At 55.4% G+C, this 22,189-nt stretch overlaps 1 protein-coding gene and 1 long non-coding RNA gene across 10 annotated transcripts in view; both read right to left on the reverse strand.

Annotated features, from left to right (window-relative positions):
- The window catches only part of ADCY5 (adenylate cyclase 5), a 145,743-nt gene that overhangs the window by 103,971 nt on the left and 19,583 nt on the right, over nucleotides 1-22,189 (reverse strand). The gene's annotated exons all lie outside the window — the stretch shown is intronic.
- Nucleotides 14,298-16,342, reverse strand: LOC125754249 (uncharacterized). The gene is made up of 3 exons (XR_007407952.1): nucleotides 16,246-16,342; nucleotides 15,573-15,756; nucleotides 14,298-14,437 (listed from the first exon to the last, which is right to left on the reverse strand). It is a non-coding gene; the product is annotated as an uncharacterized LOC125754249 (long non-coding RNA).

Here is a 22,189-nt window from a genome sequence, read left to right on the forward strand (position 1 = left end):
CTCACATTCTGTATGTTTCTGTTGGACAGGCCAGTCTAGAACGCTTTGAGTATGTTCATCAGCTTGTACCTTTCAATTAAATTCTCTCTTCGACCTCTGAAGGGTGTCATGAGCATCCGTTCTGAAGTGTGTTCATGACTCACCTTTTTTCCCCTCTCCATGTTGCTTATTGTAGTAAAAAAACATATTGTGTGAAATGAAGTCTGCCCTCTTAACAAATGTTTTATTGGTTTTTATTTTTTTTAAGATTTCATTTATTTATTCATGAGAGACACAGAGAGAGAGAGGCTGAGACACAGGCAGAGGGAGAAGCAGGCTCCATGCAGGGAGCCTGACATGGGATTCAATCCCAGGACCTCAGGGTCACACCCTGGGCTGAAGGCAGGCACTCAACCGCTGAGCCACCCAGGTGTCCCCTTAACAAACGCTTTAGGTAGGCAGTACAGTATCAGTCACTTTATGCACCTTGTCGTACTCCCATCATTTTTCTTAGTTTTATTTTATCTCGATGCATGCCTCTCTGAAAGATGCCTCAAATTTTCTCTGGGACAAAGTGGTATTACAAATGAGTTACTTAACGTAGGCCTCTAGTGCCCTAATGCTGGATCTCTCATCCCTGATGTCCTTTAAGAAGAACCACCATTGTGACAGTTCCTATATATCGTCCCTTACTACATTCATGATGCTTTGGGCATGAGCTAGTTCACACACTGACCCTATAAGGCAGGCAGGCCAGTCATTAATATTAACAGGCAAGAGAATGCAAGGTCGGGGGGTGAAGCAAAGTGTGCAAAGGCCGTGCCAGGACAAGACCTCAACTCTTGACACACAGACACTCCCCACTGCGCACACGCAGGCAGGACAGTGGACACAGTTCAGGAGCAGCAGCGTTCTAGTTACGCTCTCCTTGCCCCTACAGAGAGGCTAGGACAGACTTCAAAAAATGGAAATGTTATGAAAGAAGGAGTAGGTGTCAAGGACAGTTAATAGGTCTAAAATGGAAGCCTGTAGACCTGGGTTCCAGAACCACCTCCACTCCCCAGAAACTGTGCATCCTTGGCTCACCGCTCCTTCCACATCCGTGTGCTTTGGTCTCCTCATCTGCAACATAAGGAGCTGGATGCTTCGAGATGCAGCCGGGTAGGCACCGCTTACCCAGCTAGTGGGAGTGCAGCTCGATCCTTTTGTACAGCAATTTGGCAATATGTGTCAAGAGCCTTTGAAATGTTTAACTCTGACCCAGTAATTCCACTTCTGAGAATCCTAAGGAAATAATCCTAAATAAGGAAAAAGCTTTATGTGCAAGGACCTTCATCTCAGCACTACTTATAACACTAAAATACTGGAAGTGAGCTAATGTCTAATAATAGGAGAACGGCTAAACCGATATGGTAAATCCACTTAATGAAGTTATACAGTTATGTAAAAGAACGAACTGTCAACCAAGAACGTGCTTTCGGCCAAATGAAGAATCCAGGATATGAAAAGACTGGTACTGTATCACTGTAATTCCATTTTGAAAAGAAAAAAAGTTTTGCGCCGCTACGGATGCGCACATGCATATATTCACAAAACTTGAAGGAAATTCACCTTATTCCCAACAGTAACTATTCAGAGTGATGGGACACTAGGTGCTTTTTCTTTTGTTTTTTGGGTTTTTTTTCCTAGTTTTCTCAGTTTCCAAACATGCATAAATAATTTTTGGAAAAATGTATATAAGAAAGATTCTGATTTTAATTACTTATGGCTCCGAATGGTCTGGAGGGGTCAGACAGATGGTGAAGGGGACACTGATGCTAAGCCCAGGCCCACAGCTGGGTTGGTCAGGGAAATGCCAAGCACCTGAGGACTCCTCTGCAGAGAAACCCAAAGCTCAAGAGACAAGGGACCAGCATAATTCACAATCAGGTGGGGAATACATCCCACTGCTCATCCCTCCTCCAAAAAAAAAAAAAAAGGATCAATTTTGTGGCTATACGTCTGACCACCCTATGTGTATCCTGGAGCACCTGATTTTCAACCTATGTTCACTGGAGTCCAGTTAGGGGCTGGGATCAAAATAGGGAAGCTGGCCATGGTGGGGGAGACATCCACCTCCGTGGTTATTAACTGTTTGGTCGAGGGACATTTATTTATTTAAGATTTCACTGAGCAAGTGGTGGAAAGATTCAGGTGACTGTTCTTGCAGGTTGGAGAAGAAAGCCGGGACCATCCTGAGTCCTGACCTCCCTTCTTGGTCAGTGTTCTTCACGTCAGGAACAACACATCCTGACCTTTCCAGCTTTCCTCTGAGTCTCCGCTGTAACATGTAACTAACTACCAAACCAACCCAGAGAACCTGGCCTGTCTCAGAAAAAGACTTAAAAACACATGAGGGGCCTCAAATGACCACTGGGTGACCTCATGGCACTTGCCCCTTCTGGAATCCTCAGGCAACAGGTGGCCACCCAGGTCACACCTCAGACAGAGCCTGGCCAGGCTAAAGCAGGTCGGGTGGGGGGCGGGGGAGCACAGACAAGGGCCGTGCCAAGGCCAAGCCGTGTACCAACCCCTCCAAGAGCAGCACCGGTGCCTCTCAGGGCTTAAAGAAAGCACAGTTAGGACACAAAAGAGAAGGGCATCCTGCTAAGCTGGATGCTAGATGGGAACCCCTGACCCCCATCTGTCTAAGAGCTGAGATAGGCTGAGGACAAAACAGACCCATGGAGGGTTCAGATAAATTAAGATTGGTTATCAAGGGACACAAAGGATGCCTGGACCACAAGTAGGACCTTTTAAGGTCGATGGCAAGGAGGACAACCCTCCACTCTCCAAACATACGGCTTGGGCCAGGCCCAGAGGTGGAATGCTGGGGCTGCAGAGCATGGCTCTAACCCAGAGCTACTATTCTTGGGATCGAATCTGGCTGCCTGACAGCACTGGACTGCCAGTAAGTCTGGTGGCAGTGGGGCTGACAATGCTGGCAGGATGCTGGAAGGTGAAGGGGGCCTGGGGGATCCCTGGGTGGCTCAGCGGTTTAGTCCCTGCCTTCGGCCCAGGGCATGGGCCGTTGGGCTCCCTGCAGGGAGCCTGCTTCTCCCCCTGCCTGTGTCTCTGCCTCTCTCTCTGTCTCTCACGAATAAATAGATAAAGTCTTTAAAAAAAAATGAAGGGGGCCCTTGCAGCGCAAGCAAGGGTTTGTTCTAACCTCCTCATCCCAGAGCAGAGCAACTCAGAGGACCACGGTTGGGGAAAGCGTTCAGAGAGGACTCCAGTTATACCTACAGTATTTTCTTTCTGGCAAAGAAAACGTACTTATGTCACATTTATTATATAAGCAAAGGCTGATGATAAGAAGTAGGAAAGGAAGCCACGAAAGCATCGCTGGATGCTGATGTGATCGACAATGAAATCAAAGGATTTCTTCACCAGCACCTGCGCATCTTGCAGTCTTGAGTAGCAGGAGCAGCACAGATGCAGAGCCAGAAAGCCCTGGGTTTGAATCGCGGCTTCACCACCTGCAGCATATGGGACCTGGGTCCAGTTTCCTCATCCCTGAGATGGGGGTGACCTAAGATCCCCCCCTAGCAGAATCACTCTAAGAGCAGTTTAGGCGTGTTCTTGAGAGGCTCAGCGCAGCGAGGAATAGGGTCTTCCCACCATCTTCCTAAGCATGCACCTTCTCCTCCCCATCATGCCCACACCACGGCCAGTGGCAGGAATCAACCAGCATCAATCAAAAGCTCCCAAAGGGCTCCTGCTGACTGTGGGATTAGGAATAACCCCATGAGCCAGCCTTTCCCAGCAGCTGGGTCCCTCCTTCCCCGCTGTCCCCATCACGGCCTTCCTTCTGTCTCTTCTGCCCTCAATCCCACCTCTCTGTGTGTCTGTGTGTCACACAGACCCACAGCCCCTCCTCTGTGAGGTCTCCTCTGACCCCTCCAGCCAGGAGACAGTTCTCTCTCTCTCTCCCACCACCTTCCTGATATGCTGCTTTGATGATCATCAGCTGCAGGAAGGTGTCCATCCTCCTGATGAAGCAAACATTTCGAGTCTGGTTAGTTCATGAGAAAGGAATCCTTCCCTCAGAGAACGTGGAAGCCAGTGAGGAAGAGCAGAGATATGCCCACCCAGGAAACCCCGAAGAAGACAGGGCAGCTGATTGCAGAGTACCAGCAGGAGCGCACAATCAGCAGTTGCATCTGAGTCACAGCCCTGCCCAGGGCCAAGCTCAGAGATGCTACCTGTTGGCCCTGGAGAGGGGCTTTCAAGTGCAGCGTGAATGCGGGATGGCAGGCACCGACCAAGCACCCCACTGCTGAGAACACAAGACCCAAACAAAGACACAGATCCCTCTTCCCATAGCCTCCACCCTTGCACAAACACTGCCCCAGACACAGGGAACAGACATGATTATCCTTGAGCCACTGGCCTGTTCAGAGCATCAAGCAGCAGGCCCCCTGGTACCTCTGGCCCTGCCTCACCAGCCCCCGCCCAGGACCTCCCGCTCTGGCCAACAGGCGGGATGGGGCCAGAAGGAGGGAGGTTGGCCCATGTCCCTGCCTGTGTTTGGGGCCTGGTTCCTGCCTTGTCCCATCTCTCCAGCTGTGTTCTGGAGAGAAGAATGTGCACTCTGCCCAGAACAAACACTCACACAGGCCTCCTGGGTGGGAAGGCAGCTCAGGAAAAGAAGTGGGAGCCTCCACCCCCATCAGACCAGGGCTCCTGGCAGCTCTGTGGGCTGTGCGTGTGTGTTGGGGTGGGGTGGGGTTGGGGGTCCCCAGAGCCACACTGAGTTCAGCACTAGGGGATTTTCAAATCAGATGGAGCATGGAGAGGAAGTCAGAAAACCAGGGCCCACTACCCAAGCACCCTCAGAGGAAACCAGCTGCTCACGGACAAGTCTGAGCGTGAGTCCCCTTGGCCACAAGGGAAGACGACTGACATGCAGGTTTCTGTCCTATTCCATCTTCTCATATCCTCTCTTCAATCAGCTCCCAAGAGAAACCCTGCCAGCGTGGCCTGGTAAATGTGTGTTTTGGGGTTTGAGCCCCTACCTCTGGTCTCCTCTGAGCCTCAGCCTGCCTACAGAGCACGAGAGAACCAGACCTACCCCGCCTGCCTCTGCAGCTCCGCTAGGACCAACAGAGATGCCTGGCGGAGGGCAGTGGGGCGCCAGCATGTAGAACCGCTGGGGAGGGTTGCCTATCGCTGCCGCTGCTTTTTGGTTGGAACAGCCCCTGAAAGCAGAGCTGCTTGGTGAAGGCCTGGGGGCCAACCAGTGCAGTCTCCCCGGACCTGTCTTCCCGGCTGCTGGGGTGTCAATTCTGCAACCTAGACACCCAGGCCCTCAGTGGCCCACAGCAGCCCTATCCCTGCATGCTCCTCCCTCAGCCCCTTGGCGAGCCTCTGAGAGCCAGTCCGGAGCCGACAGAGAGGGACAGGTGGACAAGAGTCATCTCAGATCATGGTGTGTCCTCCTTCCAGGTCTTCCCTGCAGAGTCCAGGCAGGCAGAGAAGCTGGGACACCACCTGTGCTCTCCTTTGGGACCCCAGGGAACTGAGAGGCACAAAGGACCAGTAAGACCCAGCTGAAAACCAGGTCCGTGGCATTTCCCACCGTACCCATCACGTCTTTTTGTTTTTCAGTATTTCAGATGCTTTGACATCTTGCAGCCCAGTCAATTCTTAGAGATAGCAAATGACTTGCCTCTTACCCGCTTGTGAGTCCTTTCCACGCAAACCCACCAATCCAGAGCCCAAACTGCCAAGCACCTCTTCTATCAAGCTCTTGAATGCACACACTGCAGACCACTAATCCCCTGCCCCAATCACCCCAGGGACAAGTACCAGACTTGGGACAGTCCCTACACCCCAGAGCCCACTGAAATTATCCAAACTAGCCCATCCAAGCCTGCTTACCCTACCTCACCCATTCCATCCTGCAGAAACCCCAACAAACTCTCTCTCTGAGATTCCCCCTTGCTCGGCCTCCTGACCTACTGGAGCGCTTCCCTGGGGGGGTGGGTAGGGTGAGGGGTGGCGACCGTGTGGGGCCCCCTCCCAGGGAACTGTGGGGAACAACTGATCTTTTCAATGGAAGTCATCTCCCAATCTGCTGGCCTCACCACCCCCCTGAGTACTAACAACCCCTACATTTTAAAACACTCCAAACTAGAGTTCTCTACTCAGTTACAAAGATAATGGTCAGGTACCACCGACCAGCAGGGTGGTGTTTCCATTTGAGTTGGAGGCAGTAAAGGGGAGAGGAAAGGGATTTTTCCTCCTGAAATCACGCTCTTGAGACTCAAGGTTGTTTCCTTTCTGTTTCTCCCATGATCACTCAAATGGCACAAACAATGGTTTAATGAGTACTAACTGCTGTAAAGATGGGAGGGACAAGGACACCCGGGTGACATGGGGTTGAGCAAGCTGGCGTTCCCACCACTCCACCCCGCGGGGCTCCTTATAAGGCTCTTGACAGTGTCCAGGCCCTCTCTCCACCCGCGCCCCATGCCAGCTCCTCTTGGGGATACACAGCCGTCCTCAGGCGGCCCGTCACTCCCACACCCGCCCTACAGGCCAGGCCACGGCTGTTGCTCCTCTTTCTCAGGAAATACAGGACCTCTTCCATCTGGGCACCAGGTCACCTCTTGGTTTGGGATCAAAATTCCTCAATTTGCAGCCATTCACATCCAGGCTTGGGGACATCCTTGGAGCTCAGCCACCACATTTCCCTGAACTGCCTGCTTCTCTGTTCTAGGAATGTGACACCCCCTCAGCTGCTCCTCCCTGCCCTGCTTCATCATCCAGCTCTGTCCACTGGAGCCCTCACGGCCACATACCCAGTCCCACTCGAGACACCCTCACAGTCTCCCCCCAACCTATGAACTCTGCTCCTGGATCCCCCTCTCTTCTCACATCAGCACCCAACACTGGACCTTAGGTTTCTCTGGTCACCAGCAAGCGTGGGCCTGGATGAACAAAATGTGATCTATCCGTGTAACTGAATATTATTCAGCCATAAAAAGGAACGACATGTTGATAAACGCTACAACACGGACGAGCCTCAAAGACATTATGCTCCCTGAAAGAAGCCAGACGCAAAAAGATACATATCACATGATTTCATTTATATGAAATACCAGAGCAGGCAAGTCCATAGTGCCTGGGGGAAGGGGAGCAGAGGAAAGGCTCCTAACGATTCTGGGGGTTGGTCTGGAGGTGACAAAGATGTTTGGGACTACACAGAGGTGGTAGTTGTGCACCACTGTGAACGTACTACACACTACTGAGCTCACGCGTTTTGGAATGGTTAGCTTCGTGTTGTGCAAATTGTACTTCAATTCAAAAAAAAAAGGGGGGGACGCCTGGGTGGCTCAGTGGTTGAGCATCTGCCTTCAGCTCAGGGTGTGATCCCGGAATCCCAGGATCGAGTCCCACTTCGGGCTCCCTGCATGGAGCCTGCTTCTCCCTCTGCCGGTGTCTCTGCCTCCCACTCTGTGTCTCTCATGAAAAAAATAAAATCTTAAAAAAAAAAAAAAAAGGAATCAGATTGGATAACCCATCCATTATGTCCAGTGGGCACACGGCGATGTCCGAGGTGGCCTGGGATAGCACAAAGAATGCGGGACCCACCGTGGCAATTCTAAACACCAGTTCGGTCTCCTGTGCTTGGGGAACATGAAGCAGACCATGGAACATCACCTCCGGGGGACGATCCACAGCAGGAGTACAACCAAAATACGTGCCTCCAGTGCCGTTGTGAGAATTCAGTGAGATACTGTAGGGACATCCCACAAAAGACACTCATTTGTATATGAAGCAGGAAAATTAGTCTATGCGATGTTAAGGGGTTTTTGTTGTTGTTGTTGTTTTATGTTAAGTTTAAAAAAGCCGGCAGACACAAAGTTCTAGCTGTGCCCGCTACATCCACATACGGAAACACGGCTCTCCGGAGGTGTTAGAAAAGACCTCAAGAACTAGCCAGTGTTTTAAGCTTATGGAAGTTTTTTTCTATACAATGGTCTATACAGACAGTGTATACTAGGAGTCCAAGAAGCCAGGTTCTAGTATCCGGCTCCGCCCCTAGCCAGCCTGGGAGACCTCGGTGAAATCCCTCCCCATCTAGACCTCAATTCCCTGTTTTTTTTGTTTTGTTTTGTTTTGTTTTTTGTTTTTCTTTTTTTTTAATTCCCTGGTTTTGAGAATGGCTTAACCATGACAAGAGCGCAGCTGAACCAGACCCACTCAGCCCCAATCCCTCCATGCGCCAGGACGTGCCACGGGGCACCCCTCCCCCAGCACGAGTGACAGTGACTTCCAGTCCCCAGGGAGCATGCAATAGCTCTAGAAACCCAGGCAGAGCGAGAAAGAAGAGGACAGATGGCCCACACAGTTCTAAGTGTGGCCACGGAGGAAAGTGTCCTTTGAGCCAGGGCCTAAAGGCAGGACGTGGCTTTCTCAGGTGGAGAGGATGAGTTCCTGACCACACCTGTCCAAGCAGCGAGGCTGGGTGAAGGAAGAAGCACCATAAATGCTCACTCGGTTGTCAGTCTGGCACAACAGTTCTCAGAGAGGGATCCCCACACCAGTGGGACCTGGCTAGAAACGTGAATTCTTGGGCCCCATCCCAACCCTGTGATTCCGAAAGTCCCGGGGTGGGCAAGCCTGAGCACCTGCTTCGTTCAGCCCCACCCACCGTGCCCCAGCCTCACCCACCTCCAGGGCCCAGCGGGCAGAGCGAGGAAGTGCCCCGTCCCCTGTGCCCCGTCCCCTGCTGAGAGGAGCCCACCTAGCCCGTGGACGGAGGCGAACTTTCCCTGTCTTCACCAGCCCACTGGCCTGGGGAAGGCCAACACCTAAGGCGGACAGAGCCCCGATCAATCGATCAATCCGCCTGCTGCTAGCATCTTCCACACCCCTTTCCCTGACCTGAAGCCTGCGCTTCCCGGGCAGTGGCCCCAGAGCCCTGAGGTCCAGGACAGAAGGAAGCGATGGGACCTCCCTCTGCTCCCCCCCACACACAGCTGGGATCCTATCAGCCCAGCGGGAGGCCCCCATCCGCCCCCAGGGCCCCCTCGGGAGCTGAGAGGATGAAGGAGGGAGAGATGAGGGCTAGAACACAGCTCATCACTCTTAAGGGCGGCAGAGTGACTAGGAGTTTCCTTTCTAGAACTCTCCAGGAAACAGCTCACAAAGGCTCCCTCCAGGGCAGCTCCGCCCCTGGATTGGTTCACCTCCTCTCCTCTTCCTCCTCCTGGAGGGAGCACCCCCACCTCCCAGGTGTCAGAGGACAGCAGGGGCCTATGGCCTGTTTGGGGAGGTTCAGCCCCTATTATTCCAAAGCCCCTGGCCACTCCCTGCAACCCGGCCTGGCTCTGGAATCACACTTCTACCTCCTGCTAGCTGGGTGACCTTTGCGATGTGTGTTTTCTGGAAAAGCAGGATAACAATACTCTCCTCCTTAGAGGGCTGCAGGGAGGATGTAAGTACACACAGGAAAGGCTCAGTAACAGAAGCTCTTAGAGTCATCACCACTATCACGCCCCATCCTTTATTCAAACTCCTGCAATGGCTAATCGTCACCCACTGGGTAAAGCCCAAATTCCTAGGAACTAGCCACTCTGGCTCCCACTCATCTCCAAACCAGCAGCAACAGGAAGACATTCTTGGTTTGTCAAATATGCCCTCCAACTACCAAGCCCGACCTCCGTGACCGTCCCCGACCCCCATGACCACCCCAGTTCCATCTGTCAGGAGCTCTTCTTGCCTGCCCCGTGGTCCCGTCTCCCCACTCCCAGCAACCCTCTGGGCCTGCAGGTGAGGAGGGCCTGTCATCCATCATGGGGTCCTCTCACAGAGGGCTGAGCAAGTCCAAGAGCAAAACAGATGTTTGGAAAATTGAATGGACTCCTTCCAGGTTCAGAAGAGAAAGCAGAGCCTGAAATCAGCAGAGCAAATGTTTGCGGGCTGACCCCCTCCCACTGCTAGTCATTCGTGCTTAGGGCCTGTCCTAAGCAGCCGGGGAGGTCACGTTCTGAGGGACTGTGTCCTCTGAGTTCCCAGCCTGAGACAGAACTCTCCAGAGGCAACAGATGCTGACCCAGCCCCAAGGGGACAGAGGACAAAGGCCTGAGCTTGGCCCAGGAACTCAGCTCCTGCCTGCTCTTCTGAGCCTGCCTCCCACCCCTGGGCTGAGACCCACCATCCAGAAACACCCCAAGCCCTGACTCCCATAGAGCACCAGCCCAGCACTACAAGCTCAGCCCCAGTCCTATCAGGGAAGCAGGGTGCTCCTGAACTCCCGCTCCGGAGGCCAGGGTAGCACGGAGACCCGGGGACCCAGGCCTCCAGGCCCCATGCTCTGGAACACACACACCTAAGGACAGTGTAACGTATGGGGACAGCTGGGCTGACATGTCAATACAGGTGAGTGGGTCCATGCAGGGCTTTCTGCCCGTGTTGACTGCACAACAGAGTCCCAGGTGACAGACTGCAGCCTTCATCACCCTTCTCCATGCACAGTCCAGTCGCTGTCCCCACATCCTGAGAGCCCACTTCCCAAAGCCACCACAATAGAATGTCCCACCTTCTGGGCCATGCCCACCTCCTGCAAGCAGAGCTTCAGAACCCCCAGGTTCCTACCCCAGCATCCAGGAGTTCAAGACAGCTGCCCCCCTCTCTAGAAGGTGCCAATAAGGTCCCCATTCATAAAATCTTCCTCCACATAGGGGAGGATCAGAAGAGACAACAGGAAGGAAGCAGGCTAGCCTTCAGGAAGGCTTCTTGACCCAAAGGTCGAGAAGGATGCCATTGGCAAGAGACAAAGCATCTTCCCCATGGGCCTTACTGGGCCTGGCCTGGGTGCCCTGTCTTAATTTTCAGATTGTTGCCACCAGGTTGCCCCTCAGAGAAGGCATTCTCCCCACTAGGAAATAGGGGGAATGGGAAAGGTAAGAACAGAGTGACGGAGAAAGAACCCAACAGGACTGTCCCCGTGTGTCTCCCTCTGGCTCTGAATAAATGCCAAATAATGCACCTGCGATGTCCTCCAAAAGTCCAGGCAGTCCTCAAACTGTGACTTCTAAAGGGGCCGGGGCTGGTCCTTCGGGTGACATGTTAAGGGTATCACGACAGCAGTTACTACGCTGGTGACGGACAGTCTAAGAGAAAAGAAAGGTTGGTGGTCTCCATGCGGAAATCCAGCACAGAGGGAACATGGGCCCCCACAGGGGACAGATTGTCAATTGGTTATCCGTTACGTGGAAGGCTCTGGAACCCACCTCCCCCGCACCTCTCATTTCCTATCTCTGCTCTTCAGCTTTACCACAAAAAACATCTGGAGAAATAGAAACATCTGGATCCTTCCTCAGGCTAAAATCAAAACAAACAAACAACAAGGAAGGGCGGTCATGGTGATGCGCCTGTGTGACGAGTGCCCTAAATAGCCCCGTCGGTGAGCTCGCCTGTCACAGGGGCCGGGGACCTTCACCCACGGGGTTACAGACACCCAGGACGGCCTCACAGACCTTGTTTCGGGTGAAATCGAGAGTAGTAAGAAGTCCCAGAGCCCCTGGAGAGGTCCTGAGTCGAGGCAGACACAAGCCCCGCGACGTGGGCTCATCCGGGAGAGCAAGAGTCTGTCTCGGCTGCTCAGCGTTTTCCCATTTTCATCTTGGAAATGCTGCCGGTTTGTGGGAAAGGAGCTCCAGACCCTGGCAGGCTCGTCTGCTTAAGCCGTGACCTTCCTGAAGGCAGGCCCAGTTGGCAACCACAGTAACGGCTCCCCAAACCCCGACCTCAGGGGGGCAGGAGCACTTCCTGTGCCTGACGAGCCCCTGGGCTCCGAGCTCAGGTCCGCGGGTGGCTGGGGCCCCCCAAGGAGGGATGTCGGTTCCTGGGAGGCCTCTGCTCGCAGCCTGAGGACGGAGCGGAGGGACGCGGATGCTCCCTCCCAGGTTCTGGAGCTGAACCATAGAAAAATGCGCTTGGGAAGGGCCTCCCCTCAGAAAGCTGAGGCCCGACGTTGGCCCAGCACTGCATGCCATCCACGTCCCCCCCCCCCCCCCGTCCTTTCCAGAAAGTCCTAAACCCGTGTGGCTCTCACCAGAGAGGACAAGTGATGACCCAGCCTCCAGGGACTCGGGCCAGCACGGCCACCAGGTGAAGCTGCTCCTCCGAACCGCCCGGTCAGTCTAACCCAAAACCCTCTGGCTGCAACTTGAGGCATTTCCTGTTCTCTCTTCGGAAAAGACAGCGAGAGGAGCAGCTCACTTTCCCTTTGATTTGTTCAAAACCAGGCGCTTATTAAGCCTGACGGCGCCGGGTGCAAGAGGCGCGAAGCAGCGGCCCCTGCAGCGCAGCCCAAGGGAGCCAAGGGGGGCAGGGCTGCGAGGGGCGCCCCGGGCCGTGGAGGGGTGTCCCCGGCAGGTGACTTCAGGGCCGGGCGCTGAGCCTCGTCCTCGACGGTCCCCGCCAGCTCCAGTTCGAATGAAACCAAACTCCGAGGGGAAAGGAGAGCGAGACCGACCACGAGGGTGGGCCAGACCGCGTGCTGCGTGCGACGGGGTCTCGCCCCCCAGGGTGGGCCTCGGGGCCCTGCCGTCCCCCTTGCCGCGCGGCTAGGAAAATCCTCTTGCCCTCTCTGAGCCCCATCTAATCTCCTCGGCTTCGGTAAGATGAGGATGACGACAAATCCTTCACGGACACTCCAATGCGATAAAGCGTGGGAAACGTTTGTCAGCAACGGCACCAACGGGCAGCCCGGGGGGGTTAGCGCTGCCTTCGGCCCGGGGCCTGACCCTGGAGACCCGGGATCGAGTCCCGCGTCGGGCTCCCTGCGTGGGGCCTGCTTCTCCCTCTGCCTGGGTCTCTGCCTCTCTCTCTCTGTGTCTCTCATGAATGGATGGATAAAATCTTTGAAAAAAAAGAAAGAAACTGCACCAACAATAACTGGGTTGTTTTTTTTTTCTTTTTTTTTTTTTTGCAAAAGATTTGGGGTTTTTAAAAAATATTTATTTGAGAGAGAGAGAGAGAGAGAGAGAGGGAGGGAGCATGAACAGTGGGCAGGGGCAGAGGGAGAGGGACGAGCAGACTCGGCCGAGGACCCGAGCCCATGACCCGAGCTGGAGCCAGACGCTGGATGGACTAAGCCGCACGGACGCCCCGGCCGATGACTTGTTTTGCACGATTCCGTGTGTCCCAAAGTGAGCACCAGAGGGACACGGAAGCTTTGGGGGGGGGGGGGGGGCGAGGACGACTTCTGAGCCAGGTGCCTGACCTCACAACTCCCCGCCCGAGCAGCCCTCGATCTACAGATGAGGGTCCTGAGGCTCTGGGAAGCTCCGAAACCTGCCCCGGGCCCGAGGCGGTCAAGGCGGGAGGCGGGGTCCGCGTGGGGGGCTCTCAGACCCCCCGGCCTCCACCACATCTGCTCCAGGGCGCCCCCCCCCAGAGAAGGGCCGGAGGCTGAGCCCCAGCAGGGCCTGCAGCCCCGACGGTGACCAGCGGGGGACACGCACCCGTCCTGCCACGGTCCCCACTGGCCCCAGGGCTGACAGGAACTGCATCTTCTAGGCTCTATTTTCTGTAAACATGGCTTAGGTTGCCAAGAGAGAGGGAATTCATTGGTTAGCGACGAACGAGACAGAGTCATTACACTTGCCCTGGCTCCGCTGGGGACCGGGCGACGGCTGGAAGCGGCGGTGGCCAGGGCCCAGCCGGGGTCCGCTGCGGCCCACGGCCCAAGGCCCACAGCCCGCGGCCCACCCGCTCGTGGCCGGAGCGCGTCTCACCAGGGCCCCGGGGAGGTCTTCACGGGACAAGATAAAATGACCCAGATTCTTTCCGAGCTGGGCCATTTGTCCTCCCGGAGGTGACAGCGGGCCCCCGGGAGGACTAATGAGCCTCTCTTCAGCGTCCGGGGGACCGTTTAGAAAATGATTACTTTCCCTGCGACCAGGGAGCGGGGCCGCGCGTCCCACAGAGCCTCGAGGCCTCGGGAGGTGCTCAGAACGCAGCTTAATTATAAAACCCAGGCCTCCAGGTACAACCTGATACACCTTCTCGCTACGGCGACTTTCTTTTTCAGTTCTCCTTAGTTTTACCCCAACACCAGGCCCCCCCGGCCCCCCCCCCCCGGGAAGAAACCACAGTGAGGAAACGGCATCGAGGGCTTCCCCGGCTGACCTGGTTGGGATGGCACAGAGGCAGAGGCCAGCTTCGAGGGCACAGAGGCAGAGGCCAGCTTCGAGGGCACAGAGGCAGAGGCCAGCTTCGAGGGCACAGAGGCAGAGGCCAGCTTCGAGGGCACAGAGGCAGAGGCCAGCTTCGAGGGCACAGAGGCAGAGGCCAGCTTCGAGGGCACAGAGGCAGAGGCCAGCTTCGAGGGCACAGAGGCAGAGGCCAACTTCGAGGGCACAGACCTTTTCTTTTTTGCAAAACACATGCTAAATATCTAGAGGTAACCGGACACGATGGTCAGGATTCGCTCCACATACTTCAGCAGGAAGGGGGTGGGGGGGGAGGATGAATGAAGTAAAAAGCATTGACAGTTGCTGCATCTGAATGGTGGGTATGTATGCGAGAGTTCATTAGTCTCCGCACTTGGAAATGTTCCTACTGGGGCACCTGGTGGCTCAGTCGGTTAAGTATCTGCCTTTGGCTCAGGTCATGATCCTGGGGTCCTGGGATCGAGCCCCGCATCAGGCTCCCAGCTCAGCGGGGAGTCTGCTTCTCCCTCTCCCTCTGCCTGCCCCTCCCCCTGCTTGTGCTCTCTCTCTCTCTCTCTCTCTCTCTCTCTCTCTCTCTCTATCTGTCAAATAAATAAAAAATAAAATATTTGAAATGTTTCAAATGAAAAAATCTGAGACAAAGGCCCCACACAGGGGCAGGGAGTTATGATGAGGTGCGCAGGGAAGGCACAGGGAAAAGGAGACGTGGAGACAGAAGGAAGGAAGAGGCGGTGCAGCAGGGGCTGGGCGGGATGACGATGCCCCACAGAGGTTGGCTGGCGTTCTCCTCCGGGATCTGCTGTCCTGACCTATCAGGTCACCTCCATCCCAACAGCTCTCTCTGAGATTTCATCCTTCAGGACTCGCTTCCAGACTCTTCCCCCCCAAAGGGGCTAATGGCACCAAGTTCCTTCTCTGGAACTCTGAGAACTAGAACATTTTGTCTGGCTGAGTCCAGGACGACACCGGGCTGCCTCACGGAGGGGCGGCCTCACCAATCTCCCCAAAAGCCCTCCCTGACCCTGACCTAACGGGTAGGGAGGAAGCTCTAAGGCACCGGGGACACTCAGACTCTGTCCCCTCATCTGAGGTAAACGACGGAACACCAGAAACTTGCAGAGACCTCAAGATTTCGAGCAAACTCCCTACGAGACATGCCTCCCAGGCTCACAGACAGGGTACCCCATACGGGGGAAGATGCTAACCTACAGCTCAGTCGCAGACTCTCTAGGTTACGGCCTGAACCACATCCTCCAAAGTTGACAGGCTGCACCCGAACCCCCCGTGCGACTGTATTTGGAGATGGGGTCTTGGGGAGGGAACGGAGATTAAAAGAGCTCATAAGAGAGGGGCCCTCACCCAACAGGGCTGGTATTACAAGAAGAAGAGACGCCAGCGTCTCCCCGCTCCCTCTCGACAGCTCATGCGCAGAGGAAAGGCCATGTGAGAACCCAGCCAGGCGGCCATCTGCAAGGCAGGAAGACGGTTCTCACCAGAAACTCAATCTTCTGGCACCTTGATCTTGGACTTCCAGCCTCCAGAGCTGTGAGCAAATAGATGTCTGTTGTTTAAACCACCCAGTCTGTGGTATTTTCCTATGGCAGCCCAAACTGACTAATTCTTCCCCTCAGAGAGATGAGGTGCATTGCAGTTCCACCTGATCAGTAAGCAGACTTGTCTACCTCAAGCACCCCTGATGGCCCAGCATCCCCGGAGGTACACGGTCCCCACCCCTTGCCCACCCCTTCCCCACCCCACGCCTGCATGACCTAGGGCAGGAGGCAAGAGAAGCCCAAAGGGGGTCTGCCTTTCAAGGGAAGGAGAGGCATTGGTATCAGCCAGCGGCCCTCCCTCTCCTGCTCAGCCTTCTTCCTGGGCCCAACAAGGCAGTGAGGGAGACAGTCACCCAGCGGCCAAGCCAGCCGCAGCCAGTGAGCCGTCCTCCCTCACAGGCCCTGGACAGCCAGGCCCCAAGAGAGGACGTTCCCTTAAGCCCTTGCCCTTGCCACTCCCTAAATGAACAAATACTTACATGTGGTAGGCATCGTCCCTTTATTCAGGCGACAAATTTGTATTAAGTGTCCACTTTGCTGAGTGCCGGGGAGGGATATGCAGCTCCTGACTTTGAGGAGGCCAGAAATCCACAAATAAAGAAGGTGACATGGGGAAAGAGGACAGCATTTCGGTTCAGAGGACAGGTCTAAATCCCAATCAAATAGGAAAGGTCTAAATCAGCCCTGACCAGCCCCATGACTTTGGCTGGGGGTGGGGGGGGGTGAGGGCTGGTCATCTCACCGACTCGGGCCTCCATTCATTCCACTAAAAGTAAGACCTGGAGATGATAGGTAACGTTCTCGTGACCCCTGACATTTCAGAATTCTACGTAGTAAAGCACAGAAAACCATACCAAAGAAGATTTGCAGGGCAAGAGAGCTCGAGCTGCCTGAAATGTGCCGGATGAAGAACCAGAGTGGCCCCCCCGCACAGGAAGACCTTGGACCAGCCATGGCTACCAACTCTTTTGTGGCAAGGAGACAGCCACAGGAATCAGAGAGCACTCATTTCCCTGGGGAGCCCTGCACCCACTACCCTGGGAGAGCCAGGACCCACGCTGGTCACTCAACCTGGAAAGGTAAATGGCACGTGTTCACCCAAGGATCCCACCTCACCACCTGGCCTGTGCTCCCACCATCCCCGGCACCCCAGAGAAGGCCCTGGCTCTGCACCTCCCTTGCCCCATCATGATTCTCCAGAGACCTGCCCTCCACCACACCAGAGGCTCCAGTTCTGACCCCAAACACACCAGCCCCTTCTCTCCAAACCCCCACAGGCCGAGGAGCCGCAGACCACCCTCTTCTCCTTGAATGGCAGCACTATTCCTTCATCCTGGCCTGTCTTCCGTGCCTCCTCTTCCTTACTTGCCAGATCCTGCCAGTTGTCCAAGAGAAACGTCTCTCCCTTGACCCTTTCTTCCTCCTCCCACTCCAGCCTTTTTCCAGGGCTGCAAGCTCCCCACTGCACAAACTCTCCCTGCCCAGCCCCCTCCTAAAGTGCAGCACTCTTGCCCTCGAAGGATCCCCTCTTACAGCTATGTTACAGACGCTCAGCAGCCGGCATACGAGGCCATACTGGGTTACATTTCCTGCCTCATCTCCCAGCTGCCCCAGGGAGGACTCTGCACTCGGGTCACCGGGAAGACTCGGTGTGCCCAGACACACCCTGGAGACTCCAGCTTCCAGGCCATTGCTTCTGTGTTCCCCGCTGCCACACTGTCGGGGCTTCAGAGCCTCCTTCATGAAGACCCTATGGGCTCTCCCCTCCTCTCAGCATCTCCAGCTGCTGCTGAGCCCCTCCTCCTCCCCCTCCCGGCTCTCAACTTGCACTTCTCCATGTTCCTTATTTTATTCCCCTTGGATCACGAGTTATTTGTGTGCTTGTCTTAGATGCACCCCTCCATCCTGCACGGATGACAAGTTCCTGGCGGGCGAGGCCGACACCTTCCTCATCACTGGATCCCCGTGCCCTGCAGACAGAGGCACTCAAGACCTATCTGTTCCCCCAAGTGACACTGAACAGTCAGTTCTTTGGAAGGAGAAGGCAGGGGCGGGCTGCCAAGGTGCGCCGCGGAGGGCCTTGGCGCTGCTGCTGTGTCGGGAGCGGGCATCGCCCACCCCGGGGACAGGTCTCCTCTGTCCAGTGCAGCCTCATTGTACGTTTATGAGTCATGGTCACGAGGCCCACAGCAGCTTAATGAGGGACGTTCTCTATACACACACTCACACACACGCACAGACACACAGATACACCCCAGACAGGCAGGCCATTTCCCGCCTAGGGAACAGAGTTAAGGCTCCAGCAGAAAGGGGAGGAGAGAGGCAGAAAGGTTCCGGCCCAAACCCCACCTTGGCTTGCCCTCTCCGGGGATTTATGATCTCCTTTCTCCATTTCCTCCTGCTTGGAGTAGGGCTGAGGTGGGGAGTGCTCTAAGAAGCAGAGGAGAGAGGCAGGAAGGCAGGGCGGAAGGTGAGGGGTGGGCTCTCTGTGTCTCGGGCCCTATAAGTGGCACCAACTCTGTTCACCTGCAGGCCAAGAGCCCGGACCATCTGAGACAGATGCCGGAGGCCCAAGGCCAGCCGAAGCCTGACCGCAGGCCCCAGCCCGTGGCCTGCTCCGCACCAACCCCATTCTTCTGACCTGAGGATGGCAGATGGCTCAGGGCGGCTGTGGGGGTTAGTGAGCCATACCCCATCACACCCCGCATTCGTTCCCCGGGGCTGCTTTCACAAAGTCATGAACTGAGGATTCAGCAACAGAAATTACTGTCTCCCAGTCTTGGAGCCCAGAAGTCCAAGCTCAGGGTGTCAGCAGGGTTGGTTCCTCTGGGCTGGGAGGGAGACTGTTCTGGGCCTCCCTCCTGGCTTCAGGTGGTCTCAGGCATTCCTGGGTTTGTAGATGGCGTTAGTCTGCATCTTCAGGCACCTTCTCCCTTCAGTGCATGCCTCTCTCTTAGTCCAAGTTTCCCTTTTTTCTATAAGGACACCAGTCATATTGGATTAGGGGTCCCCTCCCAAAGACCCCATCTAACTTGATCATCTGCAAAGACCCTATTTCCAAATAAGCCCACGAGTACTGAGTTAGAGCTTCAACATCTTTTTGGAAAATAGGATTCAACACAAGCAGACTACACGGGTGGGAGCTGCTGAAGGTACTTTTATTGTCCCTACCGAAAGAATAATAACTGCGAAAGAGCAGACCCTCGTGGGCTTACATTGCCACACACGATCATAAGCGTGGACAACAACATTATGAAGTTGCTTCTATCATCTCAACTTCCCGATGAGAAGGCTGAGGTTAGGGAACTGATCCACGGGCTTACAGTTGATGCATGTCAAAGCCAGAATTCAAATCCAGGTGGCCCTTAGCTACTGCACGATAACAATCCTATCATATGATGCGTGCCAGTTCTGGGCACCACAGGTATTATGTCACTAGGGCCTGGGTATGGTCCATCCCCGCCATGAGACTGAGCTATGGAGAGAGCTCCCACAGGGCAGCTACCCCCAGCACTCTGACTCAGTTTACCACCTTGGCGTGGGAACAAGCCTGCAATGGGAGATGCCTAGGTAGATGTTCTGAGTGGGCAAGTGAATAGCAGCAGGCAGGGGCGCCTAGGACAAATGGAGTCCACTGCGTCCCTCTGCAGGACCTCCTTACCGGCCCGGAGATGGCCACAAGACCACGTCGTATCAACCTTAAGTGCTGCGCTCTAGTGGAAGGGACCTAGTGGTTTGTCCAGAGGCTTTGGATGTGATGGCGAGGAAGACTATGGGAGAGACGAGTGAGCATGAAAAACCTGAAACCCACTGCCTTCAAGCCCCACAGCCATCCCTCGTGAGCTAACCGCAGCCCTGGCCTGGAGCCAGGTCCTCCAATCTTGGCCTTCTCCATAATTGTGTGTGCTTGTTGGTGGTGTTGCTGTTATTATTACTGTTGTAGTAATCATATTACTCGATGTTTCTTCCCTGGCCACTCCGGGGACAGCACAGACATTAGCTCATAATAATGCAGTCTTGCCTGGGAGGCAGAACAGTGTGCAGGCACTGGGACTGCCAGCTTCCTCCTGGGCAGAAAGGGGCCCTCGCAGGGTTTTGCTCAGCGCCTAATATGGCCACACTTTCTCCCCTTCTCTCAGCAAAGTGGCACCAAAGCTGAGGCAAGCTTTAGATGAGTGGCTAGGGCAGCCAGAAATTAAAACACACAAGACCAGGGAGAAACTAGGGCGGCCACAGAGTCTAGAGGAGCTAGACATTTAATTGACTGCACTCTTCCTCTTGGCCTGTCTCTGGCATTTCCATGACCAGTGGGGGGGGGGGGGGGGTCAGGGTATTTGACACAGATGAGCACGCAAGTCTTGCGACAGAGCTGTGAAGTAGACAGCCCCAGGTGGTCAGATGGGGTCCCGGAGGGTAACTTGTACACAGGTACGTGGCAGGGTGGGTCTCACACCCAGAGCTGCCTAACTGTGAAGCCCAGGCACCGCCACTAAACTGCACTGGCAACTGAGTCACGACTGCAGGTCAAGGGTGGTGAACTCAGCTCACAACCTGGGGCTGCTGCAAATCCCCCTCCCAGAGCCCCCACCCGAATGACCAGACCACATGGCGATGGCTTCCGTGCCAGGCTCAGCAGCAGCCGGCCTGGAGCCCTTCTCAATGAGCCCCTCTTCGATGCTACTGAGGGCCCTTAGGGGCCCTGGTACTCCAGAAGAGTCCAAGGACTGTGGCCATTCCACCAGAGGGACAAGCACACAAATTAATGAGACAGTCCTTTCTCGAGTTAGGGAGAAAGACACGGCACAGATCACAGTCTGACAGGAGCCTGGCACAATTTGGATGCATAGAGCAGGGAGGACTTCCCAAATGTCCCTCCTGGGGAGAAGCATCAGAGCTGGGCTTGAGGACAAAGAGGTGACAGGACAGTTACTGGGGCTGCTCCAGCCCTGGGCTCAGGAGTGGGTCACATGAGGCAGCAGCTCAAGGGGGCAGTTGGCAGCCCAGCCCTCCCTGACTGCCCACCCACCTGCACCCACCTCCCTGACTCATGCCCTGGGCTTAGCACCAACCCTTTGTGCTCAACTGCTATCATACCTGTGAAATCCTGACCCGCCCCGCCACCCTGACTGTAAAACCAATCCCTACCCCACCCCTGGGGAGAAGGGGAAGTGGAGGGAAGCTCCTGATTAAGGGGATGTAATTCTTGGCTCTGACTTCCTGCAGAAAGGTGAGAATTTTCTCCTCTTCCAGCATCCCTGGCTATAGCTGTGGAGCCTCCAGCATTCCACCCACTTTCCAGGTCCCCAGGACTGAGGACCTTTGTGTCCCATGGCCAGAACTGGGTCCTGAAGCGGGGAAGAGGCCTGATCCCATCCTCAGGGAGTGTCCAGTCTGATGGGGGAGGTAACATCCCCTGGCCTCAGAGAACTTCTAGTCTGATAGGAGGCTTTGGCGGGGTGGGGGGCCTTTCTGGGGAAGGGTGAGCTTGGGGAGGCCGCTGCCTTCCACCAGCCCTTCCTCCGCCTGGCCCGGTGCCCGTGCGCCCCTCCTGCACACCGTGTCCAGCCCGGTGGGTGCAGGCTAGCTCCTCCAACGGGCTCTGGGTCGGAGGGCGTGTGTCTGTGCTTGCACACGCGTGTCTGTGTATGTGTGTGTGTGCGTGCGTGGCTGTGTGTGTGTGCCCATCTGTCCTGGGAAGCAATAATAGTTAATAAATAAGTGAATGGCAAAAATAGCCTCAAAGGAGCTGACAGGCAGAAGGCCAGAGCAGCCGGGCACGGGGCCAGCACCCTGAAATGCCAAATGTTAATTTAGCCAAAAAAATAAAAGGTCCATTTCGAGACGTCCTCCATGAGCCAGGGTCAGGGTCTGTTGTGGTTTCTGGAGCTGGCATTGCCCCTCCCCGGGCATCGTGGGTGCAGCCCAGGCACGGGGGCCCCCTGCGTACCGTGAGGGAGGTGGCGCTGCAGGGAAGGGGCCCAGTGTGGGGCACACGAGGTTATGCGCAGGCAGGAAGCCGGCAGGCCGCTTCCCAGCAGTCCTCCAACACTCCACCCAGCTGGCCAACCCTGCATCCAGCCCCCAAGGTCTAACCAGCTAGAGGAATGTTCTAGACATCACCACTAATCTCCGTCCCCAGGCGTGGGCCCGGTCCCGCCTAGACACTCCCTTAGGGGTGAGGGGTGTGACTCGACGTCCTGGCTGTCGCTCACCCTCAGGCCAGATCCCTCAAGTGTCTCCTTTGGCCTCTCTCCTGCCTTCTCCCCAACAGGCCTCACCAGCTCAGAGCACTCTCCGCGCTGAGGCCTCCGGTGGTCCGTGGGTGGTTTTGTTGTCCTTCGCTGCCTGAGGACGCGTCTTAATGTAGTTACAGGAGGAAGCACATCTGGGAGAAGCAGATGTGGGTCCCTTTCTTCCTCAGTG

Source organism: Canis lupus, chromosome 33 (genome assembly GCF_003254725.2).
Source record: "Canis lupus dingo isolate Sandy chromosome 33, ASM325472v2, whole genome shotgun sequence".
Lineage (NCBI taxonomy): Eukaryota > Metazoa > Chordata > Mammalia > Carnivora > Canidae > Canis > Canis lupus.